Source organism: Gopherus flavomarginatus, chromosome 15 (genome assembly GCF_025201925.1).
Source record: "Gopherus flavomarginatus isolate rGopFla2 chromosome 15, rGopFla2.mat.asm, whole genome shotgun sequence".
NCBI lineage: Eukaryota > Metazoa > Chordata > Testudines > Testudinidae > Gopherus > Gopherus flavomarginatus.
The window spans coordinates 30,244,750-30,272,144 of NC_066631.1; the positions used below are offsets into that span (position 1 = coordinate 30,244,750).

The window sequence follows — 27,395 nt, forward strand, 5'->3', positions numbered from 1 at the left end:
CAGGCAGAGCCCGGGAGGGTGGGGGCGCTAATGGCGCGGTGCATGCCGGGGCCTGTAGTCCTGGAGGAGGCGGCCCGCGGCTCGGCGCCCTTTGAATTTTACCGCGAAAAGAACGCGTGGCAGCAGCCCCGCCCCCACAGGACGCTACAGGGCGTCACCCTGGTAACGGGCCGGGGAGGGGGCGTGGCTCAGCCGCGTGCGGGTGCCGGGGCCCGGCTCAGTCGCTCAGTGTCGCCGGAGCCGCGCGCCGGGCAGGAGGGGAGAAGCGAGCGGGGCCGCCGGGCCGGGGAGGGGGCGCAGCCGGGCCCGGAGCCGCCCGTAGGGAGCCGGGGCCGGGGCCGGGGCCGGGGCCGCTGCAGCCCGTGCGTGCGGGGCTCGCCCCGGTGCGGGAAGGAGCCGCCGCCGGAGCAGGAGCTGGTGCATCCCCCGCCGCTGCAGCGGGGAGCCGGGAGGCTCGGAGCAGCCCGGGCAGGAGGCGCTGCACGCAGAGCGCCCCAGGAAGGGCTGAGGGAGCCGGGGCCGCGGCTGAGCGGGGCTGGAGCTGCCGCCACCCCTCCGGAGCGCCGGCTCTGCCTTGGGCCGGCGGGGGCTGGAGCCGGCGGCGCATCCTCTCCACCCTCGGCCGCCTCGCGATGAAGGGCTAAAGGGGCGCGGAGGCGCCGGAACTGCCGCTGCCTCCTCCCCGCCGCTTGCAGCGGCTCAGCGGGTTTGCAGCGGGGGCTGAAGGCTCCGGGCGGAGCGGGCTGCAGAGACGCGCGCCGGATCCTCGGGCTCTCCCGGGCTGCACACAAAGAAACCCCGTCCCTGCAGAGAGCGCGGGGACCCCCCAAGCGCAGCCGGCCCCGGAGCAGCTGCTGCCGCGGCCCCAGGATGTAACCACCCCCTGCTGCGGAGGCGACACGCGAGGGGGGGACCCCGAGACACCGTCCGTGCACCCGCCGCAGCGACTCCCCGAGCGGTCCCCGGCTCTGCCCGGTGCGGGGTGGGGCGAGCTCTGCCCCCGGCTCCAGCGCAGCCCGGGATGGGCATTTCGTCCCCGGCGTGACACCCAGCGCCCGGCCGGGCCCCGGGCCAGGATTCGCCTCTTCCCCGGGCGGGATTTGGTTGCTGTTGTCAGGGATTTACCCCCGCGCCGCCGGTTCATGGCCGCGGGGCTCGCTCCGGCCTGCAGCGTCCCGGAGAGGCAGCCGCCCGGCGCGGCGCGGATGGTGAGTAGCGGGCCGAGCGGCGGGCGGCGGCGGCTCCCCCGGGGTGGGTGTCTGCCCGCGGCCGGGCTGAGCCGCCCGGGATCTCGCTCCTCTGGCAGGCACCGGCAGCCCCGGGGCTCTCCGCGAGCAGACGCCGCGCAGGGCAGGAGGAGCCCGGCTGGGCTGGCTCGGCGTCGGGGGGAGCCGTGTGGCTGCTGTCGGGCCAGCGCTCGCTCGCCTCCATCGCCAGCCGGCCAGCGGGGAGAGCGGGGGGGGAAGGGGTCCCAGCCCCTCCCGGGCAAGGGGTCCCCGGCTCCGCTGCTCGAGACCTGCCCGGACAAGCAGGACTCCTGGCCGGCGGCGGCGCAGAGCCCCGACTTGTAGCGGGCCGGGGGGGTGACTTCCCTCCATCGCTTGTAGCCTCGGGGCGCCACCAGCCAAGGCCCCCCAACACCCCCACATGCACCAGCGCTGCTCCGGCTTCTCCCTGTCTGCAGTGGCCCGGTCAGGGAGTGCTGACTTGGAGAATAACTCCCCCTGGCTCCCAGGGCAGCGCTCTTCCCACACTGCTGTGAACTGCCCCAGGGTGTCACCCAGCCCGGGAGCCCTGACTGACTGCAGAGCCTGAAATGTAAGCCTGGAAACCCAACCAGGCGTCGGATCTAGGGCTGTGTGTGATGGATTCTTCTAAGTACCTGCCACTGGCTCAAAGCATGGGACTGGCTTGGATCTGGGGTGGAAGAACCTCCCCCCCCACACACACACACGGGGCACATGTGAATCCAGCCATGTCCTCTTTCTGTTAAATTCTTGTGTGGTTGAGCAGGCGAGCTCTGACACAGGTTGAGCCCCTCCTGTTGGGAACTGGAGAATGATCTCCTGGTATTTTTAGCTCTGAAAGGGGCTTCTCAGCTTAATGAGGAGCAGTTGAAAGGTTAGTCCAGTGCTAATAAACCCCAATGACATATTAGGAGACACAGAGACAGCTCAGACGGACCTGACAGATTTACCTGCTTAGATTCTTTCAAGGAGAGTTCTGGCATACTCAGGATTGCTTGCTTCATCAGCAAGCAGCAGTTATATATTTCTTTCCTCTTAATTTAATCTGCCAATTCAGTGATGAAACCAGAACATATTTTTCCCTTTTTGTGTTGGCTGAACTATGGATATATATTTGATGCGAACTCTCTCCTTGAAGGACCACGTCTCTTGAGTTTCCCCATGAGACAGAGATGAATAGTTTATTTCCATATATATATTTCTAGTTTCATCACTGACCCTGATGGCATGGCACTGGATTCTTACAGGGAAAATAACCCACCTGTTCTTGCTGCTGTTTTTCTGCCTAACATCCTGATCCCTTGGTAGCTGTGGAAACACTTAGGCTGTTGCAAACAGAATTCATGAAAAGGGCAGAAACATGAAATATTTAATGCCAGCCCCTGTGTTTATATGAATAGCACCGGTAACACAGAAGAACAAAACACTTGAGAAATGTTCTTTAGAAGCTGTTCTCTCACACTTCTAGCTTTCTCCACGTGGGTGTAGACGGACCCATCTTCAAACACAATGAATTTCCTGCAGTGCATTCAGACTAGCTCTTGGGTAGAGAGAGAATCCCCCGTAATATCTCCTGTAACTTCAGTGCAGAGAGACTTGAACTGCCAGAGGCAAAGCAGAACAGTCTGCAAGAATTAAATGGCTAATAATGCTGGGCATTTGAGGGCTTCCTGCTGTTTAAGCTGAAGTCAGTTCCTTTCACATGACCAAGGATGATCAGAATCTTTCCTATCAGGCTGAGCAGAGAACAGAAAGTTAGAGGTATTGCTAGTGCCAGGTACAAAGAACCTGTAAGAGCATCTAAATCTGGCTTTGAGGAGAACTGCCAAATAAAGGCAATTAAAATGCTAAATATGCAACATGTTAATGTTGAGCAGTCCAAGTCAGAGGTCCGATATCTGATGGCGCTTGCTTACTGGGGAATGTTTAGGATGTCCAAAGCAAAATACTAAAGGTTTGTTCATCACTGTAAATGTAGTTCCAAGGAAGAACAGGAGTGTAATTTTAAAATGGTATCTTGTGTTTGTACTGTGCCAAATGTGTGCAGAATGTAGGGGTGATGATCTGACTGGATCAAATACTCAGGACATTTCTGGTGCTTGATGCTTCAAGATACCAACAGTATTTCGTCTCTTACAGCACTGTGTATGCCTCATTCCCTTTGTGTGGCTTCTCTGACACTTTACCTATGTGCAAGTTACCTCTTGTTGCTTGGCTGTCACAACGACATTTCCTAAGGGCAGAGCGCACATAGCTACTGTATAGTGTTCTGTTGTTCGGGGTGGTGGCAGTGAATGTTTAAAATTCCAAGGTTCAGTTCTGTTCTTTCAGCTCGGTAAAAGTGTCGCCAGTTACTGCAGTGGGACTGACATTGAGCTTAAAGGAACGGTCTCGTGTTCATGGCTTTTCTCGGCTCTAGTGTAGACTTTTTGACTATAGGGCTTGTGTTTTCATTTATTACTAAAGATGTGTGTGTGTGTGCTCACTCTGATTCTGACCAAACAAATCTTGTCACATTTTGAATGAAATGCAGTGAAAGGCATATGTTAGAAAATGTATTTGCAAGTCACATGTCTTAGGCACCTCTCAGGTTCCCACTCTGAGCATACACTGCTTCAGGGAGCCCTGTAATGCACTCCTTAGGAAATGGCATGCAGAAGTGATACACATAACAAAATTGCAAGTGACCCATTTAATAGAGGGGTGTGGCTTTCTCTCTGTGCAGTGTCAAGTCATAATATACAGCTGACATTAATTGTACTTCTCCAAAGTACATTGCTTGCTAGAAGTGCATGTAACCTGCCAATAGCTTTCACATAACAGGTGTGACTGCGAGGGAGGGAAGAGGAACTTGTAATGTTCCTAACAGACATGGCCAATTACTGGAGGAAAACAGGAAATGCAGCCGAAGTGTAACCCATTTATGCACAAGAGGGCTTGTCAGATGTTCTCGTTAAGGGGAAAGATTGGCTGGGGCATTTGAGTTTGATAAACAGCTTTCCAGTATGTGGGTTCCCTCACTTACCTTCTCAATTTAAGAAGCTGCAAACCTATCAAATAGAATTGAAGTGCTGGGGAACATCTGAATCTAGTCTAGGAAATCATTTGACTTTTTGGAGAGAGGGATTCAGAGGTGCTTGGGGTGTGTGTGTCTGATTTAGGTAAGAGCGCTTTGATCCAATTAGCAGGAAAAGATTAGAAAAGCCATTGAATCTGTTTTTTGTCTTTCTGAGTCCCTGCTGGCTAAAAGGGGAGGAAGCCAATCTTGGTCTTTAGGAACTTGGCATTCGTTCCTGTCCTTGCATGCAGCTTTCTTGTTAGTTGAACAGTTCAGTAAATACCAGTGCAAGTTCTTTTCTCCATTCAAGCTGCAAGAGATCTTCAGTAGACAGAAGACCAATCATTAAAAATTTAAACATCTAAGTCTCTGAATATTTATCCCAAGGCCAGAGTAAATAAACCCATGGAATGATGTGATTGGTCAGTTATTCTGAATAGAAACTAATAGCTGAATTTGCATAGTGAGTGTTTTTAATGGCTCACTTTCTTAGCTAGGTGCTGATCTCTTTCTCACTGATCTACCTGCGGAGAACAAAAGGTCCCTATTAGGAAGCCCTGGAGCCCAGGTTGTAGCTGCACTGTGTACTCCGCTTTCTGTGTTGTTCTTCAGATATACTGGCCTTCTTTAGAGCTTTCGGAGATTGGAATCTCCAATTTGGGCGCTCTCTCTTCATGGCTTTCTGTGTGTGGGTCAATATCTCAATTGGCCATCCGTTCTGAGACTGGGGGTAGGAGTTTGAGGGTGATCTCGAACAGCAGGTCTTTGCATCAAACAGTCCTGTGCCCAGGGGTGCTGGAACAGTTTGTGGTGTGGGGTGCTGAGAGCCACTGAACCAGACTGTAAACCCTGGATATGATGGAAACCACTTCAAGGCAGTGGCTGCAGCAGTACCCCCAGTTCCAGCACCTATGTCTACGCCTCATGAATTAAGAACTTCTAATTACCATGACTGTACTTTTTTGGTATCATTGAGTAAATGTAGCCCTTGTGAAAGGTGCTGGCATCTGCAGTTCCCCAGTGACATACAGCACAGGTGTGGCATGGTCAGCAGCAGTGCCAGATTCTCCCTGCATTGCCAGTCAGCTTCAAGCCTTATCTGGAGGGGATGTCCTCTAGAGGCCAGCATGAGGAGAGTTTACTGCTTCTTCCTTGTCCTCTCTGCTGGAGAGATGATGTTCCCTGGGCACTGACTGAGACCCCAAATGCTTCTCTCACAAGCCACCAAACAGCCTGCAGGCAGGAATGGTGCCTGGTTTGAAATTGCCCTGAACCTGTGGCTGATGGGTGTGCAGTGACCTTCTTTGCAGTTACCGTGTACTCTTCTGTTTCAAGCAGGGCCAATGTAGGGTGCCTTCTTCACAGGCCTGATGCTCTGGGCCTTTCTGTTGCAGTAACGGTTGGACTTTTATGGCTTGTCTTGATGCAGCAAGCTGTAGCCTGAACTCCTTTGTCAGAGGTGCCAGGCCCCCTCACCCTCACACACCCTGACGCTCGCATGCCCTTTGCAGGTGAGTCCTGGCCAGTGGCATGGCAAACCTGGGTGATCTGACAATCTGGATATATGTCCAGTAGGGACCAGCACATGTTCCCCCAACTCATTCTCTTCCCCCCACCTGCTTGAACAGCTGTCTCAAGGAGTGGTTTGAGAGGGTCCCTAGAGCCAGGTGCATTGGCTGAGTCACAGATCACTGAGTGCAAGGCTGAAATGCTGGAGAGCCTGGGGCACAGAGGCAGCTACATCTCACACATCTGTAAGTAAAACGCTGGCCTCTTCTAAAATCCTGTAACTAAACTCAGCAGCCAAATCTCTATAATAATTAATACCACCCTGCTCTTACACTGCACCCTGTGGGTGTCTGTGACTGAGCGGTAGCTGTAGGTTTAGAGGGGGAGATTCTATTTTTATTAAGCCAGTCTGAGGGAAAGTGCAAGTCCCTGCATATTCCATTGTTTCCCCAGTAATGTCAGATATTGGGGTTTGTTTGGCTGTAGCTTCTGTTAAAGCCAGTGAGTTTTCCCCTCCCTGATCTTAGTTAGAATTGGGTGGTCGAAAGTTGTTTACAGAGTACCAGTCTCGTTGGAGCTTTATGCAGAGTAGAATGCATGTGCACTAGTAAAATACACATCTCTCATGCTTACAATACATGTGTATCTACAGGGTTGATTTGCAGCTGGGCTGGGATCGGGTTGGCCTTTTCGCTTGTGCCACCCGACTGCCTGATTGTGGGTATTTGGATTTGCATCCGCAGAAACAAGTCTTTCTGAGCAGAGCCCATGCTACCAAAGAGGGAGCCCGTCCTACTGCAAGTAATTGTGGAAATCGCATGTTCATCTGCAGCACGCATATATGCGAAAATAAGACATTTCTCCTTTCTCTTCTGCCTGCACATTCCTCAAAAACCTAATATTCATGAAAGGTAATTCAATCAAACGGTGATTCCTATCAGCTAATGCAGCAAAGCTGGCACAGGGTGAGAATGGAAGCCAGGAACACAAAAGCCCTGTTTTATTACCTCCTGCTTGCCTCAGAATTGCTTTTCTCCCTCGAGTGAGCTGGCTAAAGCTGGCTTTATTATGTTAACCTATTTGCGTGTCAAGAGCTATTGTGCCTCTTTTTATCTGTGTTTGTATTTGCTCGGTGCAGGGAAGAAAAGGACGAGGCGAAAATGGATGGCTGGTCAGTGCTTTGCACTCTGGGGGCACTGATTGGTTGCTAAGTGATTTGCATCCCCGGTAATCGCTTTTATCTCAGAAGGATGTCGTGGATAATTATAAGCCTCCTGACATCTTTTGAAATCTGCCTAATGGGTGTTTTAATTTACATGGGGAGAAGGGGCTATTTGCGTTGCTCTGACTACAGGTTGCGTGGGTATATTGTTTAAAAAAAAAATATTTTCCATGTAAAGTGGAAACGGCTCCCTGGGAATTTAGGGCTGGCAAGGCCCCATCCTGCAGAGAAACAGAATGAGCCCAAAAGTCGTGGCCCTCTGGGCACATTGTGGCCTCATTTATAGTGAACCTCTGCCTGTAGTGAAAGCATGACTGATTCCGTGTCCCACTCAGGTTGTCCTGTATGTCCCAATAACGGCTGCTGGGCCTTGAATCCCCTCTGATGTTAGTCGCTTTCTATGGTCTCTTTTTTCCCTAAGGGCAGGGGAGTGCTTCTCCTTTCAAACAATGTTCACAAATTGAAGTTTTGTATGTTAGGACCTCTGCACTCCTCCATGAGCTTCTCTTAACAAATATCCCCAGGCAGCAGGCTTGTAGCAGCGCCATTCTGAGAGACTGCCGCTCATCCTGAGCTGTGTGGATGCTCCACTCCTTTTATAAACTTCCCTCCCTATTGCTGCTACGGGTATAGCGGCACTGGTGGGAGAGCGAGCTTAGATTGCTAGCCTGCTGAGCTGCTCCGTGTGCAGAGAGAACTGACTGAAGATCTGCCACGTGAGGTTAGAACTTGGGTTTGGCTAGCTGAAGCTAAAACATGGAATGCAGCAAACACATCGACATGAGGCAAACTCACATGACTAATTAATTGCACATACAGCCTGGCTCCAGTCACCACTGGGTTAGCCAGATACTTCCTTGGAACTCAGACTAATGGATGAGCCGTTGCCCTGTGTAATATCCACAGGGTGTTGGGTTTAGATAATTTGTTCCATGTATCTTACTCTTCCCCCTAGGCTCTCACTCTCCCATGGCTGCAAGTGTTTGTGGTGATAATGCATAGCTGCATTTTAGGGGTTCCCAGAGGGAAGCTGGAGACGTTGGAAGCTGAGTTGGGGACCCTAGGGGCTTTTGGTACCCAATGAGGTGTCTTGGGATTGTGGGATGAAAACACAAAACACTTTGTAAATGTCTCTCTAAAAAAAGCTGACTGTGAAATAGTTAACAATGTTGACATTTCCTTTCCCATTTTTAGGTTTCAGAGTCCATTTCCAATGAGTTAATTGGGGCTGTTTGCAGCTCTCAAACAGGCTGTCTGTACGATGGGGCAGAGATAGCTGCATCTATTTGCAGTTGGGGCTTTCTTTACTACCCTAAAGGCTGGAACCATCTTTTTTTTTCTTTCTTTTCTGGGGGGGAAGAGAATCTGCTTCCATTGCGACAGAATACATGGGGCCTGGATAGCGATCTGAGGTTTGCATGGCGTGACCTGCAAGCCACGTATGCATTAATGTTCCGCCATTCAGCTTTGGCCATCTTCTCCTTTAATATGGACCTATGGCTTGTAGAGATTATAGATCCCAGCATGCACAGGGAACTGGCCACTTGGCATTGAACTCCAGTCCTTCATATTACAGACTAGGTGAGTGCAGTCAGGTTACTTTTTGAAGACCATAAGTGACCCTGGCATTCTGGCCAGTTGCTAATGCAGTCTTCATTTAGGGAAAGTCTGGACACATCCCCTACTCAGAACGTTGGCAACTGGAGATCTTCCCAGCCCATATCTGTGCAGGACAGCACTGGCATCCGGAAAGGTTGTATATCTGCCTGGCCAGGCTTTCATACTGAGGGCTTGGATAGAAATGCAGTAATTCTGAAATCCAGGGATTCCGAGAAAACAGCCACGTGCTGCCCTTGGCAAAGACTCTCCTGCCGATGCTGTTTGCAGCAAGGCTCTTGGTGCATTCTTAGGTGCCCCACGCATTCCTGCTGGTAGTCACATGTCTGGTGCCCTTTGGGCTGCGCACACATGTGGGGGCCATGCCACAGTTCCATGAACTGCATCAACTAAGCCCAACCCAACATCTCAATTAACATGGGAGCTTTAGCCCTGACTTGACCACGTTTCTGAGAACAATCCCTCGCTGCCCCTGTAATTTGAACTGCCCCTGTGGCCCTGCAGGGCTCGCGTGGGCTCAAAGGATAGCATACAAAGACTGTTGTAATACCACTGGCCTTGCCAACGGAGTGGGGGAGGAGGGAGTAGTGAACTTTCCTGAATTTGGCATTTGAAGAATGTGGCTGGCACAGACCCATGACCCAGTGCCTAGCCTGCTTCTGCCAACTCTATCTTGACATGTAGAGGTGAAAACAAAAATCAGTGTAAAATGTGATGCACCTGTTTCATTTGGGGCTGTCAGAGCTAGCAAAGGTAGATTGAGTCGAGGGGAGGAAGAAACCAGCAGAGTCCCTGTAGGACAAGCTGGGGAGCGTGCACCAGCTCTCTCCCTGGTGGTGCTCCCCAGATTGTTCTAAATTGCTGTGCAAGGTGAGTAGGAAGTTACTAATGTGGATTTCTTTCCATCCCAGCCCCCTTCCCGCGTAGCATCTTGAAAGCCTTTTTCAGGCTCTGGGTGGTGTGGGGTTTTTGGTTGTCTTTGCTAGTGAGCAGCACAAACACATCTATTTATGGCTCACTGTAAACAAACTCCCAATGAAAGAAAGTTAATGACCTGAAACTGACAAGAGCCTGCTGGGAATTTTTATAGCCCCTGGGATTCCTTTTACTAAAGAGAGAGTAGATCAGCGTTTGTAACCCAGAATGGCAAGCTGCGCCCCCCCAAGCCCCTTGGAACAGAATCGCTCCGGAGCAGGAGCTGTGAAGGCACCAGGGCTTATCGAAGAGCGGCAGCAGAAACAGGGATTTTACCCGGTTATTGATGGTCTGAATTGAGCTTCTGGCCAACAGATAGATGGAGTGTGAGTGTGTGTGTGTGTGTGTGTGTTTTTCCGGGGTTCCCCCCACTCCTGGAATCAAGGAATCTTCTACGCTTTTACCAGCTGCCTGTTGTAGGTCATTTTTGTCATGCTTCAGGCTGAAACTAAAGCTGGCTTATGATCAGTGGTAACCAAACACTAATAAAGCCTTAATACTCTGCAGTGAAGACATTTAGCTGTCAGAGATAAATATTCATATTGCTTTGTAATTCAGCTCCAGCTCCACAACAAGGGAGTGGTGGGGAGGAAAGATGCAAATACTGCCGGGTGGTTTTTAATGTTGGTAATGCTGCTAGCCACTGTAGGTCACTGCTTCGATAGGGTGAGCTCCTGCTCGGGTGTTTGGCCGTCAGTTTTAGACTACACTGTTGCTAATCGCATGATATAAATATTCCCGTCAGTGCTACTGTATTACAAGACTGTTAGCATCATGCGGCTTGGTCCATGTGCGTGCCTGTAGTGTTGTTGATACAGCCGGAAGCAGGGCCACTGTGTTGGGTAATATTTACTGACCTAGTCTCTTGCTCTGATATCTCTCCACTATCCCCATACACACAGCCTGTATATATGTGCTTGGTTTGATTTACTGGGTAGAGCCGGCAGTTAAAACTGACAAATTGAAAGAGGCTTTAAGTGATTCAGGTTAATTATTAGTAGTCAGGGGAATATCAGTTTTTAAAGGGATGCCCTTGGCTAGTTTGGAGCATCAAAGCTTGGGTTTTTTCCTCAAGAGGTTTACAAAACCTGATATAGAATAGGACAGTTTTCCCTTTTTAAGTAAACGCTGGCCAAGTTTTAGGTCCAGTGCGTTTTTCTGCGGTTCAGGAGTGCAGCATGTATTAGTGCCTGAGAATCAGAAAACATAAACAAAGTGAACTGAAACAGAGCTGCCTATTCCTCTGTCCAAGGTGAGTGAAAGAAAGTTAAGTAATGGCACGTCAGAAATCCGTCTTGCTTGTAGGGCCATCGTCAATGTACTGTGGAGTCAGTTCCAAAAATGAGTTGCCGGCAACTTGAGGTTCAGGACCTTCCTGTGAGTCACCTGGAGAACATTCATGTTTTCACCATTGTATTTTCCTAGCTTTTTAAAAAATGTTTCTCTTAGAAAATCCACAAGGAAGGGAAACTGCTCCTAGAGGGGCACTTGCAGATTTGACTTGACACAAGGTACTGCCAGGTGCCTAAAGTAGACTCAGATATTGGGGCATTATTTTCTGCCGTCTTCCTGATCTTGGGGTTATGCGTAACAACCGGAGTGGGGGAGGAAATTGGAGAAGTGTTTGTTCATTTGTTTTTTTTTGTTTTTTTTTTTAAACAACCATAAATTGTTAAGACCAGGTCAAGGAATCATTTAAGTTCTACTGACTCCCATTTAATATGGCATTTGAGTTGGTTTATGCATATTCTTCATTGGCTACCTTTCTATCTTGTCATCTTGTTGGTTCACTGCTTCCAGGGTTCTGCAGCCCCGTTCTGGCTTCAGAAGTACTGAATTGGAGTGCGTGCAATAGAAATACTCCATTAATATCTAGGTTGTAGTTTTACAATCTTGGAGGGCTTATCTTTTCTTGTGTAATTCCCATTAATGTCACTGGGAATTAAACAGACCAGAGTAGACGCATAATATCTAGACAGTCGGCAATGAGTTTCTGTGAGAATAAATCACTGGGGATAGAATGAATAAAATATACTGGAAAAACACCCTAACCACTTCCCTGTATGTAGATCTACAGCAATCCAGAAATAACATCTGGTCCTAGCCCTGGAAAGAAATATCTGTATGTTAATGCTATCTAATGAGCTGGGTATAAAAGCAACTGCTGAAGTCAATAAAGGAAAATGCTTGCTGAAAAAGTGACAGATCCCCAGCAGAACTCTGCTCTGGGGTCAGGATGTTTCCTGTCTGCCCCTGTTGAGGCGCGATTCTTCACCATAGCTTTGAAAAGGGGTTAAAACTCTGGTATGGGGTGAATATGGGATTTTCCATATTGATCCTAGGTCCTTCTGAGTACCCCTCGTTTGGTGGTGTGTACACACAGTCCTTACAGCTCTCAGCACAGCTCTTGGGCTGCTGTGTCCCAAGGGGAGCCCAGCTGAGAGAAGGTTCTCATGGTTTTTGTGTCAGCTGAAAGGTCCTGTGTGTCAGCAGCTTTGTGGTTGTAGCTCTGTCAAAGCAAACAGCTCTGCGGGGCGGGAGTGCTCTGGAAAAGTATGAAAGGTTCAGTCAGGTTTTTCTGGATAACAGCACAGCCAAGGTCAGTTGCCTCTGGCCCCCACAGCCTGGCACTCCCAGCATTGGCTGAATCATCATGGCAGGGATCGCTCCCTGGATCCAGACCCTCTGTTGAACAGACTTTTGCCCTGTGTGACGTTCAGAGAGCAGGGGCTCAAGCAGGAGCAATAGAATCCTTCGTGCAGCCTCTGCCCTGTGATGCCCTGCATCAAAGGGGCCCTGCACTGGGCTGGGAAGAGAGCGGTGCCAAGAACGGACTAAATGCTAGGTAAGGGGAGAGTCGGCTATCTGGCATCATGGCTGGGGCCATGTGTGCACTGCCTCCTCTGTTCTTGACTCCCAGCCACTGGGCAGCACTGGTAACATCAGTCATCCCATCTCAGTCCTGCCCTGCAGCATGGCAGGGGTTCTTCCAGTGTCCTTCCCTGCGTCTTCATTGGACATATGCAGGCTGAAACCCTGTTACCTACAGGGCAGGTACCATGTGCCATGATGATGCCAGCTTTCCCATATCCCAGTGCCTTCGCTCTGAGCTGTACTCTTCCCTCTCGCTACCCCTGAAGGTGAGAGGTAGGTCAGTGTCGGTGCTCACCAAAGCAGTCTACACTGCCACTTTCAGCACTAAAACTTTCATTGTTCAGGGATGTGAACGTCCCCCCACCCCCCCGAGCAACAAGTTTTAGTGCTGAAAAGTGCCAGTATCAACTCCGCTTTATCGCCAGGAGCTGCACTCCCCACCCCTCTCCCGATGATAAAGCGACAACCTCTCATTCAGAGTGGGTTTTTTATCGCCAGGAGAGCTCTCCCCGGCAGTACAGCGTGACTATGCTTCCCACGGCACAGGGTGCAGACACACCCTAACTGAACCTGGGTATTTCAGAGGGGGCCCGGGTCAGAGCTGTAAGCATTCCTGGTGGACAGGAATTGCCAGCTAAGCTGCCATGCCCCTCCTTCCCGGCAGCTGCCATGTGGCAATGAAGGATGCTGCTGGCTGAACGGAAACTGGTAAAAGGCTCCTGCTCCCATTGCTGGTCACCTGGGCCAGTCTGCCCCTGGAGGCCTGCCAACCCTAGCCCTGTGCCCCTCCCAGCCATGTGCTCTGTCTTTCCCAGTGTCTGCCAGGAACACAGATGGAAGCGGCAGCTTTTCTACAGCCCTAATGCTTGGGGATATGAAAGATTAAGGTTGGTGACCATTTTTTAACTCAATAAAGGGAAAGACGAGCTGGAGTCTGCAGTCCGCAGATATAATTAGTTCGCAGCAGTGGCGCTTTCTTGATTTAGCTTCAGAGAGCAGAACAAGACAAGGATGTTCTACCCAATTAGCAATAACATACAGTCAGAGCTTGAATAGGTGAGATAACAAGCTATTTTTATGACTTTTCTTTACAGACTTTACAAAACAAGGGGGCATCAAGTCTTTATTTCTTTTCTCCAGGGAACAATTATTAGTGATCTAGGAATTTCCAAAGCCAAATGATACATTTGTTAACAAAAACAATAAAAAGCGGAATGGTTAAAATCCAGCCGTTGGCAGCCTGGGGGTGGAGTGGCGGGTGGCTCCTGCTAACGCAGCCTTCCAGTTCCCATATGAGGTGTCGCTCGGAGCTACTCTCCATGCTGGCTGTTCCCCGCGGGACACGGGAGCTGTATTAAATGACTCTGACCTGCTTGTTGGCTGGCTGCATGCAGCCCTGTATAGCTGGAGGAACTCTGCCACAGCAAGTGCCCTTGTTTCCTATTAGAATTGTCTGCCCAAGGGCTGTTCTCCAAAGGCCCAGTGTGTTTGGCTGTCAGCTGAACACCTGTAGGGAATAACTCATGACCTATGACAGTGTAGCACTAGGGGCTAGCTGGGATATTAATGCAATAGAATTGTTGCATTCTTCTTTGATCTTGAGTCTTGGCTCCTGCTGGAAGTGTTGGGAGTCTCACTGCTCAGTGTTAAAGTTGCAAACTCTGACGGACCCTTGGGAAAAAATACAGGTGAGCTACCCCAGAGCATTACCTTCAACTGTGAGAGGGAACCAATATCTCTTGGTAACTGTAGGTGTGTTTACTAGGTGGAAAGAAGCCATCCCAACTTGGCATAGTACAGCCACCATGGCAACCAAGGTCGAACACGTGTTCTTCAGGTGGGGTCTTGCTAAGGCTGAGTGATAATGGTCCAGCATTTGTGGGAAAGGTGCCCTGGGACGTTTGAGATACTGGAACTTGATCTGAGGTTCCCTACTACCCCCAGAGCTTGGGATTGGTGGGATGGGCCCGCTGCACTGCAACAACGGGGCTTCTTAGTAAGCTGGTAAGCAACTCAGGGAAAAATTGGTATGTTAAGTGAGCCTTTGTCTTGATGGCCACCAGGGAAGGATAGCATTTGGGGCTGTGACTGGAAGGGAGATGGGACTCACGGAGCACGTATTCATTACCCAGTGCCTAAAATAACTCCGTGGGGCACTGTAACAGAGCAGTGGGTTAAGAAACTTGTACGGCACGTGCAAAAAGTACACAAGGTGGTAGTGGGAAATGTAGGGTTACTGTGACCGGCCTGATCCTGGAGATGTGTATAGCGTGTGCCAGTGAGTGCCCCACAGGTAAGTTACCAAATCACTTCATGTGTTGTCTCACTAATAAAAATTTGTTACTCCGATCAGCTGAGTAGTAAATCTCTGTCCAGCAGTTGAGTCAGTTAAAGCTGGGCTGGAGGGTGGGCTGTAGGAAATGGCTCAGTAGGTCGAACAGCCATCACTGATGCGCCTGATGACTCGTGCATGATCATCTCCGTTCTATTGCATTTTCCTATTGGCTTCCATAACCAGAGCAGCGCTGTCCCCGCTGGACTCTGGTGCCACCACAGAATAGCTGGTCACACAGAACTTGCTGCTGAGCTGACACTCGGCGAATGACTTGCCCTGTGCAGAGCTAGTTACTGTCAAGGATTTGAGTGGTGCTCAAGCAGTGCAGGTCTTTGGAAACAGCCTTGTGGCTTTCCCAGCACGGATGGGGCAGATCCTGGCTGAGAATTGGTCCATTACAGCTGATGCCGAGCAGATGCTCACGGTGAGGCTGCTGCATATGAAGAGATAGGAGGGGAGGAAAGGTCGGTGCTCTGTGCTCTAAACGGTGACAGGCAGCCAGCCCTGTTCCTGAGCTTCGCTTTTGCTCCAAGTCCCTTCTCATAACTCTGCCTGTCACCTGCTCGGAGCTCTGCTGGGGTTCATCCAGGTCTTGACGCTGGCTTTGCATGTCCTTAGCTGCACCTTCATGGCTTCCGATTGCCACTGCTGCCCTTCCATGCAGCATGGCTTCCTTGCTCACTAAACTGCACAGGGTCCTCAGTGCACAGGTAGAGAGATCTCACTTGGAGGAGGAAAGAATCCTGTGGCACCTTATAGACTAACAGACGTTTGGAGCATGAGCTTTCGTGCATGAATACAGATACCCACTTCGTCAGATGCATGCATTCACCCACTAAAGCTCATGCTCCAAAACGTCTGTAAGGTGCCACAGGATTCTTTGCTGCTTTTACAGATCCAGACTAACATGGCTACTCCTCTGATACTGTGGGGAGGGGCATCTCTGCTATCTTTCCAATCCACCCTCAAATCCCTGCATGGACTTGAATGCGTCTGACTCTGTGGCTGATGCCTATTCAGTCCCTCCCATCTTCGCTGGCTGTGTTCTGCCCTGTACCTTGCACAGCAGGAATCTCTCACTAGGCTTCCTCTGGACTGCAGAGTCCCATGTTTTAAGCCCTCCCCTTGGCGTACGCTTGGCTTTCTGGAGGAGTTGTGAGATGCATGATCTTGAAGTCTTGTGGACCTCACAAGTCCAGCTGCTGCATTGGTATATCTCACAATAGAATAGTGATGCCACCTAGCTCTTCTGCAGGGCTTTTCATCAGCAGAGCTCAAAGCAATTTACAAAGGAGGTAACCTTCATCATCCCTGTTTTTTACAGATGAGGAAATTGAGGCACAGAGAAGGGAGGTGACTTGCATAAGGCTAGTGGCCAAGCTAGGAATAGAACCTAGGTCGTCAGGACCAAGTCCAGTGCTTTATCCACTAGGAAACACTGCCTCCCTATATTTGATTGTTTTACATTATGGCCAGACTCTTGGTACCTTACTGTGCTCCCTGCTACTCAGTACCTTAAATAACATGGTGAACAGCTGGCTTCAATTGGAGGCGGAGTAGGGGTGTGTGGTCACTGTCCTTTGCTAGGCAGCAGTGTTAGACTGGGCAAGGATGGATGTTTATAGGGAATTATAAGATCTAGTAGGGTTGTAGCTAATGCAGATTCCCCTTTAGCTCCTGGGGAGCAGGCCAGGTCCTGGTTCACAAAACTAAAGGCCCAGTGGCTGTTTCCACGTGCCGACTGGGTGCTGTAGCTGGCAACCATGGCCTGTTGTTACAGATTGAGTGTTCCCCTCTCAAAATGGTTATTTCTTTTTCAAGCCCACACCTCAGGCTTTTTGGTGTAAAATGGGATCTCCCCCCACCCTCCCTTGGGTTGTATTGGTAACCGGATCTCGGTCTCTCTCTGAGTGTGGATGGAATCGGCCTTTGCTTTTTCACCTTCCCTTGTCAGCGCCTGAATAGTACAATCTTATCTCAGATAACTGACAAATCAAGTCATGCAAAGTGAGAGTTTAATTGCAAACAGTTTTTATGGATTGTGCTCACATCTGTGCTGTCATATGCAAAAAAACAAAACAAAATCACCCCGATCTTTTTCCACCCCAACTAATCCACTTGGAAAGAGACACAGTTGGCGGCTTCAAATCAGGAGCTAGTGAGATATTTCTGCCTGCCTTGCAAAGCAGATCTCAGCTCTGGGCTGCAGATGCTCACGGGTACGGAGTGACTCTGGCTCCATGGCTATGCCTGGCATTCAGTGCAGCTCCGTGCATGGTTTGGGCTGATTGACAGTGAAATTATTTGGTGGAAGGCAGCTTGTTGAGGCTTCATCTCCTGTTGTGTGTGTTTTTGTTGCAGTGCTATTAATGTTACATTAAAAACTGATTCTAGTTAGTCGTGTGGGCTATAAGTTTTATGAGATGATGGCCAATAAAACGAGGGATGTGTGTGTGCAGTGAATATTTCTTATCTGCTAGGATAAGGATTTATGTCCCATTAACTGGCAAATTGCCCCGTGTCCTTGGCCGGAGGGTTCCCCGGTTTTGCTCTCTGCTGAATATACTGCCTTGAGTTGCCCTAGAGGCCTGTAAGGGGTTTTTGACTCCTAAGCAAGCTCCCTTCTCCACTTGGGAAGCAGCTTTTGAGGCCTCATCTCTGACTGCATGGCATGGAGGGCAGGATTCCGGAGCGCCTGTTTCAGGCTAGAGGTGTTAACGGTGCTGCTCTGATTCCAAGGCACCTCATGTCTGTCTCCTCCTTAGGCAGAGGAGTTCAAGTGGGGTTGGTTGTGTTGGCGGAAGGGACGCTCCAGGCTTCTGTGAGCAGCAGCATGTTGCTGGTACAGGGAAACCCGAACCCCGTGCAGAGCTGGGCTTGGAGGGAGCTCTGTGTCTGCCACGCTCTCCTTTTCCTTGTTTCCTGGAGAGGAGGCTCCATCTCCCGAGAAGGGAGACCCCCAGTGCCAACGTTCTGTCCCGGGGATGGCAGGACATGGCTTTACATTCTGTGGTATGCCAGCACCAGGAGCAAAATGCCACGGTGCCCTCGCCCTTTCCGAGGGGCGCAAGTCTGGGTTCTACCAGCAGCCCCAATGACTTAACCGTAAGACCTGCTGCTTTTCTCCCTGAACCTTCCCTCCCTGGCTCTCTTGGGCTAGCAGAGTCTGTCTCAGAGAAGCCTCATCCATAGCCAAGCACAAGGCCCAGCTTGTGTCTGGGTTGGCACTGGGGGCTCCACTGTCCTTGTTCCCTAGGGTACGGAGCAGTCCTCTATTGGTCACTCACCCAGGAGCTGGCTCCTGCCCGGCAGCTGCAGGAGGTGCCCCTTGGCTCAGGAGAGCAGTGCAAATAGATTTTGGTGCCCTCTCGTCGCTGGGTAGCAGGACACCAGTGGCCCTCGTGTTTGAAAATAGCCCTTGCCCTGTGGTGCCTTTCAAGGTCTGCTTGAAACTGAAACGTGACCTTTCCCAGCCTGCAACGCCTGGCTGGGTGTGAGTGCTGGGACTGCGTGTGGCATGTGACTGTGAGCTGCCCAGTAGCTTTCAGGGCCCAAGTTACCTTCCTTGAGCTTGCAATAAGGAGCACTTTCAGGGGCATGGCTTCCGCTTGGGGCACCAGTGGGACCACGCTTCTTGCCTGCTGCGACTGAGCCTGGGTTTGCTCAAGCAGCATCAGAGCCCCCTCTCCTCGGTGGCAGCTTCTGAGACAGCAGAGCCCAAGCTGGCATGCCTCGCCCAGGGAAGACTCCCCTTGGAGCTGGCTGAGATTCTGTACGGGGCCATGGTGACTGTGAAATCCCACCGTGCTGGGGGCACGTGGCGCGTCATGAGGAGCTGGTGCCCCCGGTAGGGGCAGGCAGCCCACAGAGTGGCTGTTGCTGTGCTCTTTGGAAAGCCGGGACCCCCTTTCAGCAGTGTGGTGCTCGATATCTGTGTATGGGTCGAACAGGCGGCTGAGTTACGGGGCTGTCGCAGACATGGCATCCGTCACGGGAGAGCGTGAGCCTGGGGTCATTGGAACCAGCGCAGGCTATTTGTTTTGGCTGGTTGGCGTGTGACTGTCACTAATCTAAACTGCATTTTCCTTTTAAGGGAAAGGTATACGGGTGTTCTGTAGCTTCGGTGAGACGCTGCTACTCTGTGACCTCCAGTCTTGTCCCCTGCACAGCATCGGCTAGATAACCAGATGGCTGCCATCTGATAGCGCTGTGTTCCCACTCGATATTGCTGGTCGATGGCAATTGATTTTCCTCCTGTGTAAACCTGAAGTGGTCAGGACTGCTGAGGGTTTTTTCTGTGCTCAGAGAGAGCTCGAGCTCTTCTCCTTTCGTTTTTCTTCTGAGGCCTGGTTTCTGGGTCCTCAGGCCCCCATGCTGCTGCCTCTGCTTAGACTCTGCCCCCAAACGCAGGCTCCACCCGCCATGGTTGGGACTGTCCTAAAAACTGGGGCTTTCACAGATTACCCACAATACAAACTGCCTAGTAAAACCTCGGTGCTGAAAGCTTGGGTTTGGGTTAATTCATCTGTGCTTTAAATAACCGACACCACTCCACGGGCCGGTGATGGGACAGTAGATGGGCAGGGCTCTGAGTTACTCCAGAGAATTCTTGCCCAGGTGGCTGGTGGGTCTTGCCCACATGTGCAGGGTCTAACTGATCACCACATGTGGGTCTGGAAGGAATTTTCCCCTGTCTCCAATTGGCAGAGACCGTGGGGGGGGGGGGAGAGGGGAGGGGGTCACCTTCCTCTGCAGCATGGGGCACGGGTCGATTGTGGGTTTGAACTAGTGTAAATGGTGGAGTCTCTGGAACTTCAAGTCTTTAAACCATGATTTGAGGACATCAGTAACTCAGCTGGAGGTCTGGACTCTGTTACAGGAGTTGGAGGGTGAGGTTCAACGGGCTGTGATGTGTCGGAGCTCAGACTAGATGATCACGATGGTCCCTTCTGGCCTTACAGTCTGAGCCTGTGTTCATATGATGTATTTTCTTGCTGCTTTTCGCTCCTTGCTTAACAAAATCGGTGGGGCCTGTCTGGCTGCAGTGTACCAGCAGGTTTGTGCGGGTTTCCAGCTCAGCGCAGAGAGAGGGCTAAATCCACACAGGCCCTACTCCCCTTGAAACCCAGAGTGGCCTGTTTCTATTCCTGTCAGGCCGGGCCCAGTTTGGGACCAGTGTTGGGCTGCTGGGCCCTTGAAAGGGACTTGGAAATGCAGCTCCAGGAGTGACCAGGAACGGGCTGGGCTGGATTAGAGATGCTGAGAGCCCTGAAGCTGGTGTTAAAGTGAAGGGGGCCTGATCCCTTGCAATGTTCCTGTGCGTCCGTTACAGGAGAAACTAGCTGTTCACCCCCTAGCCCCAGACAGTTGTCACTAATTGTCACCCTGTTGGCAGAGGAGGCACTGAGTGGCTGTTTCCCCTGTCCCTGCACCCCCAGGGCTGAGCGCGGTGGCAGGGCTGCTACTGCTATAGAGAGGAATGGGGGACAATGGAGGCCAGTGTAGTCGGTTCCCCTCAGCCAGTGCAGAGTGGCTTCGCTGCGTTCTTCACCCCTCGCCCTGGTGCTCGAGGGCAAAGGAAGCTGCTGAGCCAATTGCCAGCCATTTGCTTTCGTACATGCAGTGCCAGTAGCTGTGTGAGCGATGCGGTACCCAAACATGGCACCCCTCATGCATGCCTTGCTGCCAGCACTGCCCAGGCAAGCGGGAACCCCGCCCCCATGGCTCTGAACCCACCCGAGCAGAGTTCACTTGTTCACTGGGGCCTGTAGCTTAGGGGGAGGAGGGGGAAGAGCCATCTGCGGGAATGGGAGTGACCGCATTGCTCCCGCGTCTCTCTCATCCAGCGGGGTCTGGCCAATGGCACACTGTCCTAGAGCAGCACTCCTGAGAGCTGGGGGCCAAGCCCGCTCCCGGCCCGGAGAGCTCTGTGAGGGCTCCATAGCACACGCTGCTGATCTGTTGTACGGAGGAGCATGTGCACCGGGGGGTGTTCTAAAATATGACATCTTGGCAAAAATCTTCCACAGGTGTTGCTACCCGGCGGGAGCACTAGTGTAGATCAAATGCTGTCGTGCCAATCACTGCACCCAAAGCACTGTGATGTGGTGGCTGAAATGCCAGCGCCGGGCTCCATGTAGAGCCCCTGCTGGAGCTGCCAGCAATGGGTAACCCTTTGGCAGGAAAACACCGTCGGGGAGGAGGACCAGGCCGCTGAGCCACGTTGCCTCACTCCCCACCCTCCCTGTCTAGGTCTTATGCTGTGCCCATCTCCATGGTGTCTGGGCTGATGCTAAGCTTGCCTGTCGGCTCATGCAGAGTCCGCCAGGGAAGGCCCTCATGCTCTCTTCCTGCCTATCCTGAGCATGGTGGCCAAGGGATTCAGGATGGAATATGCACCCTCAGCTTCAGCTCTCGTGTGGCCAAGGGCTCCAGTCACAGAGGGGCAGGGGGTGGGGGGAGCACCTGTTCTTGAACCCAGAGGTGCTGGCCTGAATCGCCTCCTTTCCTTCCCTTCCCTTCTCTGCACCTCCATCACTGCAGGAAGCAAAACTCCCATGTCCCCTCCCAGCTGCAAGTGGGGGAACCCTGCTGCAGGTTTCAGCCAGATCATCCTGCAGAACCCTGTCTCCATCTTTGGAGCTCTGCCACCTGGGTCACAAGGGGCTGTTCAGCCAGAAAGGAGACCGTTGGGTGGAGCTGAGTCCGGAGCAAAGGAAGAAGGCAGCACAGCCGTGCTATTAACGCACCACAATGATCATCAGCTCGCATTGTAATCATTAAGACTGTTAGAAGGAAACGTTCGCTTGAAGCTAATGTCAGACTTTGTGTTCTGTTTTGCAAACGCTCACAATTAATGCCAATCAGGTTCAGGAATAAGCCAACTTGAAATCATGTCTGTTTCATCTCATTTGTCAGCTGTTGCCATTCTGTGTTGTACATTTTCATACAATTGCTATAAACATAAAAGGGAAACTCCACATTCTTCAGAGGGCTCTTGTATTGTTCTGTGTTCGTTTTAATTACTTTGCATTCAGAGGCTCATCTGGCCTCGCCAAACAGCAAGAGAAAGTAGGTCTTTGTAAAACAAATATAGAAATCTTGATAGATCCCTTATTTTCCCGTTCAGCCCTTATGTTGGATTATCTACAGCTGAATAAGAAAAGCCTGTTAATTTCCCTTTTGCAGGGAGCTTTTTGTCTCTGCTCCGAACTTGGGCTGTTTTGTGCGTGTGTTTCCTCTTGAAGGAAATCTCAGAGGAGAGAGCGCAGGGTGGGGAAAGCTGGAATTTGACCGGATGGTGGTATAATCCCTGGTACAAAAGTCCACATCAATTATAAGAATTCCTACTGTAATCTTAGAAATCTATCTTTTCTGCGGAAGGAGCTCATTAAAGAATACCATTCATTTCCGGCTCCCTGGGTGAGAAGGGTTTAAATCTCCTCAGCTCTGTGCTACAAAATAGACTTAGGGTGATGGACTTTTTTAAATATTAAAAGAGAGAGTTGATTTTTATTTTTTTTGCAGACTTGCAGCACAGACGAAGCGTAACCTAATTAGGCGAGGATGGTGGGGACAAGAGCCGCTGCAGCTTTAGGAGATCACCGCCCTGAATAGCTTCCCCATCTGTCGACTGGTAAATGTATCGCTTTCCTCAATGCACGTCTTTGATTACATGCCGGGGCCCTGCCGCCTCCCCTCGTGCTGTGAAAAGAGCCGTCTCCCAGAGAGAATGAGGTTTCCTTGGGCCATCCTGGCAAGCCCAGGAGGAGTGAGCCAACGTGAGATAGGCCTTTTGTGTGTGTTCATTGCTCCCAGGGCAAAGGGGGAGTGGGGGAGGTGGGGCGGGAAAAGGGATGTGGGGGTATTGTGCTGCCCCTAAACATACAGAGCAGGCTGAAAAATGGGCTTTCCATTTGCTGAGAGCTCTAGTGTATCCAGCAGCGTAGTAAGAGAGCAAAGTGTGGGTGCCAACCTAGGGCTGTGGCGAACTCTCCTGTGGAACCGTAAAGACTAGAGAGTCTAGAGCAAAGTGGCAACGTGGAGGCAAGGGTCTGATGTCCACCGCGGGGTCTGTGTAGGCTGGAGCAGGGCGCTCCCCAGCACAGGCTAGTTCTGATGAAGACGGTGCCAGCCACTTACAGACGGAAGCACGTAGGGCAAGAGACGAGCAGCAAGTGCTACCCCGGAAAGAGTAACCTAAGCGTGCCATCTGTGTTGCCGCCGCTGTGTCGTGGTTCTGGGCAGGTGTGCTGGCCGGCTGGGGCACTTGCCTTTCTGACGGTGCAGGCTGGAGCACAGGGTGAATTTGTGGTCTGCATTAACAGGGTCAGACGTGTGTAGGTTGTGCAGTGTGTGTGTTGCTGCAAAGGCTCTATGCAAACATGTTAATTTGTTTTCTTTCTTCCCTTGCCTTTCAGGATAATTGGTTGCATTTGAAGTCTTTGTGAAAGCCTTTGATTATAGTAATTTCAGCAGTGTGATCTACCCTGGATTCCTTCCTTAGATTCTTTCACCATTCAGGCACTTGGGGCCTGTAATTACATGAGCCAGTGCAGCTCTACTTTGTTTTGCAGCGGAGCTGGGAAAGAGTTGGGCTAGTTGCCCTCTGGCAGCTGCTGCCCGTGATCTGGGCAGGTGAGCAGCATGTCTCTGGTGTGATGCTTCAGGAGCGCGTGAGATGTGCGGAGTGAGCAGCTCTTGGACACACAGTGGGCCAAGTACCGGGAGTGTAGGCGTAGCAGAGCCAGGCCATTCTAGGCCTCTCTGTAGGGATCCAGTGGCTTGGCTTAGAGCCCTGCTCAAACGGCAGTCCAGGAGCCTGCCGAGCTCTGCTGAGCCCCCGTCGCTCTTTGAGCCATGTTTGATGGGAGCAGAGGGGCGAAGGGGGTTTGTGCTACTGAAATGAAACTCAGCGAGTCCCATGCAGAAAAGCCATGCAGTGCAGGCTGAAATGCGTGCAGCACAGCTTGGAATGGGGATGACTGCACACAGCATGGAAAGGGAAGTAGTGGTGTGTGTGAAAGTAACTGGGTTAGCGTCTCATTCAGGACTGGAAGCCTGGCTGGAGCAGTTAGCGCTTTCCTATGGCTGTCTGAACAGACGTGGTTTGTGTCTCCTGTTGGCTGCAGCCTGAACCTGAGCGGCCAGTGCAGGGTGGCAGTTGGGATCCCCAGTGCTCTGACCCTTCCCTGCTGCTTGGCAAAATGCCTCTATGTTTGCAGGCTCCCTGTCCTGAGCCTTCATTCCTGTGTGGCAGTGTCAGGGTCCCAATGCAGTGGGAAAACCCACCTCCCCAGGGGAGAGGAGGAGGAGGCGGAGCAGTGCAGGCGCAGGCAGGAAGCAGTTGAGATTTCACAGTGCCTGGCTGGCCCTTGAGATGCGAAGCCCCCAGGAGCGCGGTGCCACCTTGAAAACTCTTCCCATTGATCTCCTATAAACGTGCGGCCGCTGGAGCCAGAGCTGCGCACGGGATTGAAGCGCGGTGTAATTGTGTCCGACAAGCGTGATTTCTTTTCAAAGTGATGGCAATGCGGCTTTTTGAAAGGCTGCCCCAGAGGCAGCATTCCTCTCGCGCACCCTGATCCTACGTGACTTAGCAAGTGTAAAAATTAGGGGAAGTCTGTATATTTTAAACACCGCCCGCTCTTCCGGGACGCTCAGTTAGCAACGTGCGCGCCCTGGCCCTGCGACTCCGTTGGCTCCTTCCTGTTCCTGCCCCAAAATGAAACCACCCAAGTCGGCGCTTGACCTTTTGCTAGTGTATCTCCTGCCTGGCTGGGGTCTGACATTTTGTTCCTGGTCCCACCTACTGACCTTCTCCTCAGAGATGTGTGTGCACATGCCACTTCTAATTACTGACACCCCGGTCAGCCTCTTTCAGCTGCTTTTCACCTCGCTCCGTCTCGTGGCGAGCTGCTCCTGGCCCCTCCCCATCCAGCATGACTTTGTAAATGGAAGCAGACAGCATCCCAGCAGTGTGTGTGTCTCTTTATGAGCCGGCAGGAGATAAGCACTCCTTCTAATCTAGCCCCCAGCAGCACGTGGCTGCTCTCCGTGTCACCTTGGGCCTCATGTTTATCCCCTTCACGTACCTATTTAAGTGGAGAGCCACTAACAAACTGCCCCCAGACCTCTCCATGCCAGGCAGCAGCTTCCGAATCCAGCACAGAAGAGGCAGCGAGGCTGGCCAGGAGTTGGTGCTGCAAGAAGTCATCCTGCCAGGGGAAGGTTACATGGCAGCTCTGCTGCATACTAGCTGTTCCCTCCTGGTGATCACTGGCCAAGGAGAGCTGCGTCTAAGCACCGCTGGCTGTGGTGCCACGGGCTGATTGAAGCAGGGGCCAGTGTGCTGCCAAGTTGCAGTTCTGTCCCAGCCGAGGTGCTCTGGGCTTGGCCTGTCTCTGCAATTAGTTCTGTTCGGCAAGCTAACGTGGCACCCAACTCCCAAGGCCTCCTGCTCACATTGGAAATGGAAATCACACAATCTGGATTTATGTCAAGATCGTTGGGGGAGCAAACCCCCTAAGTGTAAGGGCCTGCATGAAGTCGTTCCCTCATGGTTTTATGCCGTGCCCATCCCTGTGGTGTCTGAGCCCTGATATCTATTCCAAGGTAGGCGTGGCTATACCAGATCAGACCAGGACCCACCTGCTCCAGTATCTGGTCTCTGACGGTGGCCAGTGCCAGCTAATAGTGTCGTGGGACGAGTTCCCCCATTTAAAATATCAAGATTCCCTGGAACCATCAGTTCCAATAAAGGCAGGTGTGACTTGTCCCTTCCTGCTTCCAACTACTCTGTCTTTGGGCTCAGACCTTCTCACATTAAACACAATTTGCTGACTCAGCTTTGCTCCAGCTCCACCCCAACAATGGCAGAAAGTCCGATCTATACCGCATGCCCTTTAAAAAGCCCTTATCCCTGTTTGAGTGAAGGTTGGCCCCAGTGTCTTTTCTCCTCTGTCTCCTGAGCACCGATTGGCTGTTGCTTTTCTCCCCAGAGGTGGCTGCATTTCACTGTGCTGTTTGTGATGCACTTTGCGGATCCTTCAGGCTGGGTTAGGGTGACCAGACAGCAAGTGTGAAAAATTGGGACTGGGGGGGGGAACAGGAGCCTATATAAGAAAAAGACCCAAAAAATTGGGACTGTCTCTCTAAAATCGGGACATCTGGTCACCCTAGGCTGGATTGTCCTATATAAATGCAAGATGGTGTTTTAGATGCATTCAGCTCGTGTTAAACAAGTCTCCTCTCTCACCAGACGTTTCAATGGGCTGCAGAGGGGCTTCATTTATAATTCTAATTTTAATTTTTCCATCAGATGTCTGTGTCTCTCTCTTGTGAGAAGTCAGTGTGTCATTGCACAGTTATACCAACTGAATGGCAGCACGTTTCTCTCTGGTATTTATAGAGGGCCACTCAACAGAGCGTCTAGGGTGTGGGCCCCATACCCAGTTGTTTTGATTGTTTTCCCAGTGATCTTCCTTTATGTCAGTTTGGGCGTTTGAGGCTGGGGGATGGGAGTGACATTCAAGGAATCTAAGGTTACTCAAGGAGCAAAAATCTTCTATCTGCCTACCTGAAATCAACACCTCGTATTCAGAATGTCTCCTTGGTGTAATTTCCAGGCTGCGGGGAGGAAGCAGGGGGCTGCCATGGGAGTAGAGTTGTGCCCTTCCCCCATGAGTGATGTGGGACTAAAGAAATCAGGGCATGCTATTTCCACCCATTCTACTGGACATCGGTGGTGCATTTGCCTGTAATGAAGTAATAATTGTAGCTCATCAGTATAGCGAGGCCTGGAGGCAGTGTTATTGGACTCAGCGCAGTGCGCTGATTTCTCAAAAGTAATATCGCCTCTATTTGTCATATTGCACTTTTTTCTGATAAATTCTTGGCCGTTTCACCTGGGGTTGCATCTGCATACCCTGCTCCGGCTGCCAAAGCGAAGGCTGTGACCCCATTATGTGAGCTTACAGCAATTCCTCCAAAGGAAGCGAAATGGCCCTGTAAAGTGGCGTAAAGGACAACATATAGTCACTTTTTAAAAGAGGTTTTATCAACTCCAGGAATTGCTAGATTTGTGTTCTTGCAGTGGTTTTAAAACCAAAAAAGAAGCTTTTTGTTTGTTTTTTTTAAGTATCTTCCTTGAGCATTTTGCAATAAAAAGAAACCAAAATGAGACCTCTTGGATTTAAAGATTCCACAACAGTGTTGTAAATGCAAACGCAGCATACATGAGTGCATGGCTTTTTTGTTTAGCTAAAATCCCTTTCCAAAGCAACATAAGTTAAACCCAAAAGCCACTCTTATTCCAGGAGAAAAGTCAACCCAGGGAGTTGTATACCAGTCTAACGATAGCCATGAAATTCACACCTCCGCTCACACCAATATAACTTGTCCGTGTGACAGGCCCCGAGAGAAGTACAAAAATCAAAGTGCTTCAGTGTGGAAAAGTTTGGCTCCATACCCCAGTACCTAGTGTGGGCCTGTGGTGACTCGAATGTGACTCAACGGCTGGTCTTCTGTGGTGCTCCGAGTACACTGCCCTCCTGTGCC

The 27,395-nt window shown here is 51.3% G+C and overlaps 1 protein-coding gene across 3 annotated transcripts in view; it reads left to right on the forward strand.

Annotated features, from left to right (window-relative positions):
* Window positions 1-988: 988 nt before the first annotated feature.
* The window catches only part of FAM222A (family with sequence similarity 222 member A), a 110,538-nt gene continuing 84,131 nt past the window's right edge, over window positions 989-27,395 (forward strand). The window contains exons 1-3 of one of the 3 annotated variants that reach the window (XM_050924280.1): window positions 989-1,208; window positions 22,365-22,473; window positions 23,258-23,474. The gene's annotated coding sequence lies outside the window, so the exon portion shown is untranslated. The remainder of the gene's footprint in view (window positions 1,209-22,364; window positions 22,474-23,257; window positions 23,475-27,395) is intronic. The other 2 variants (XM_050924279.1, XM_050924281.1) reach the window with 2 other exon arrangements.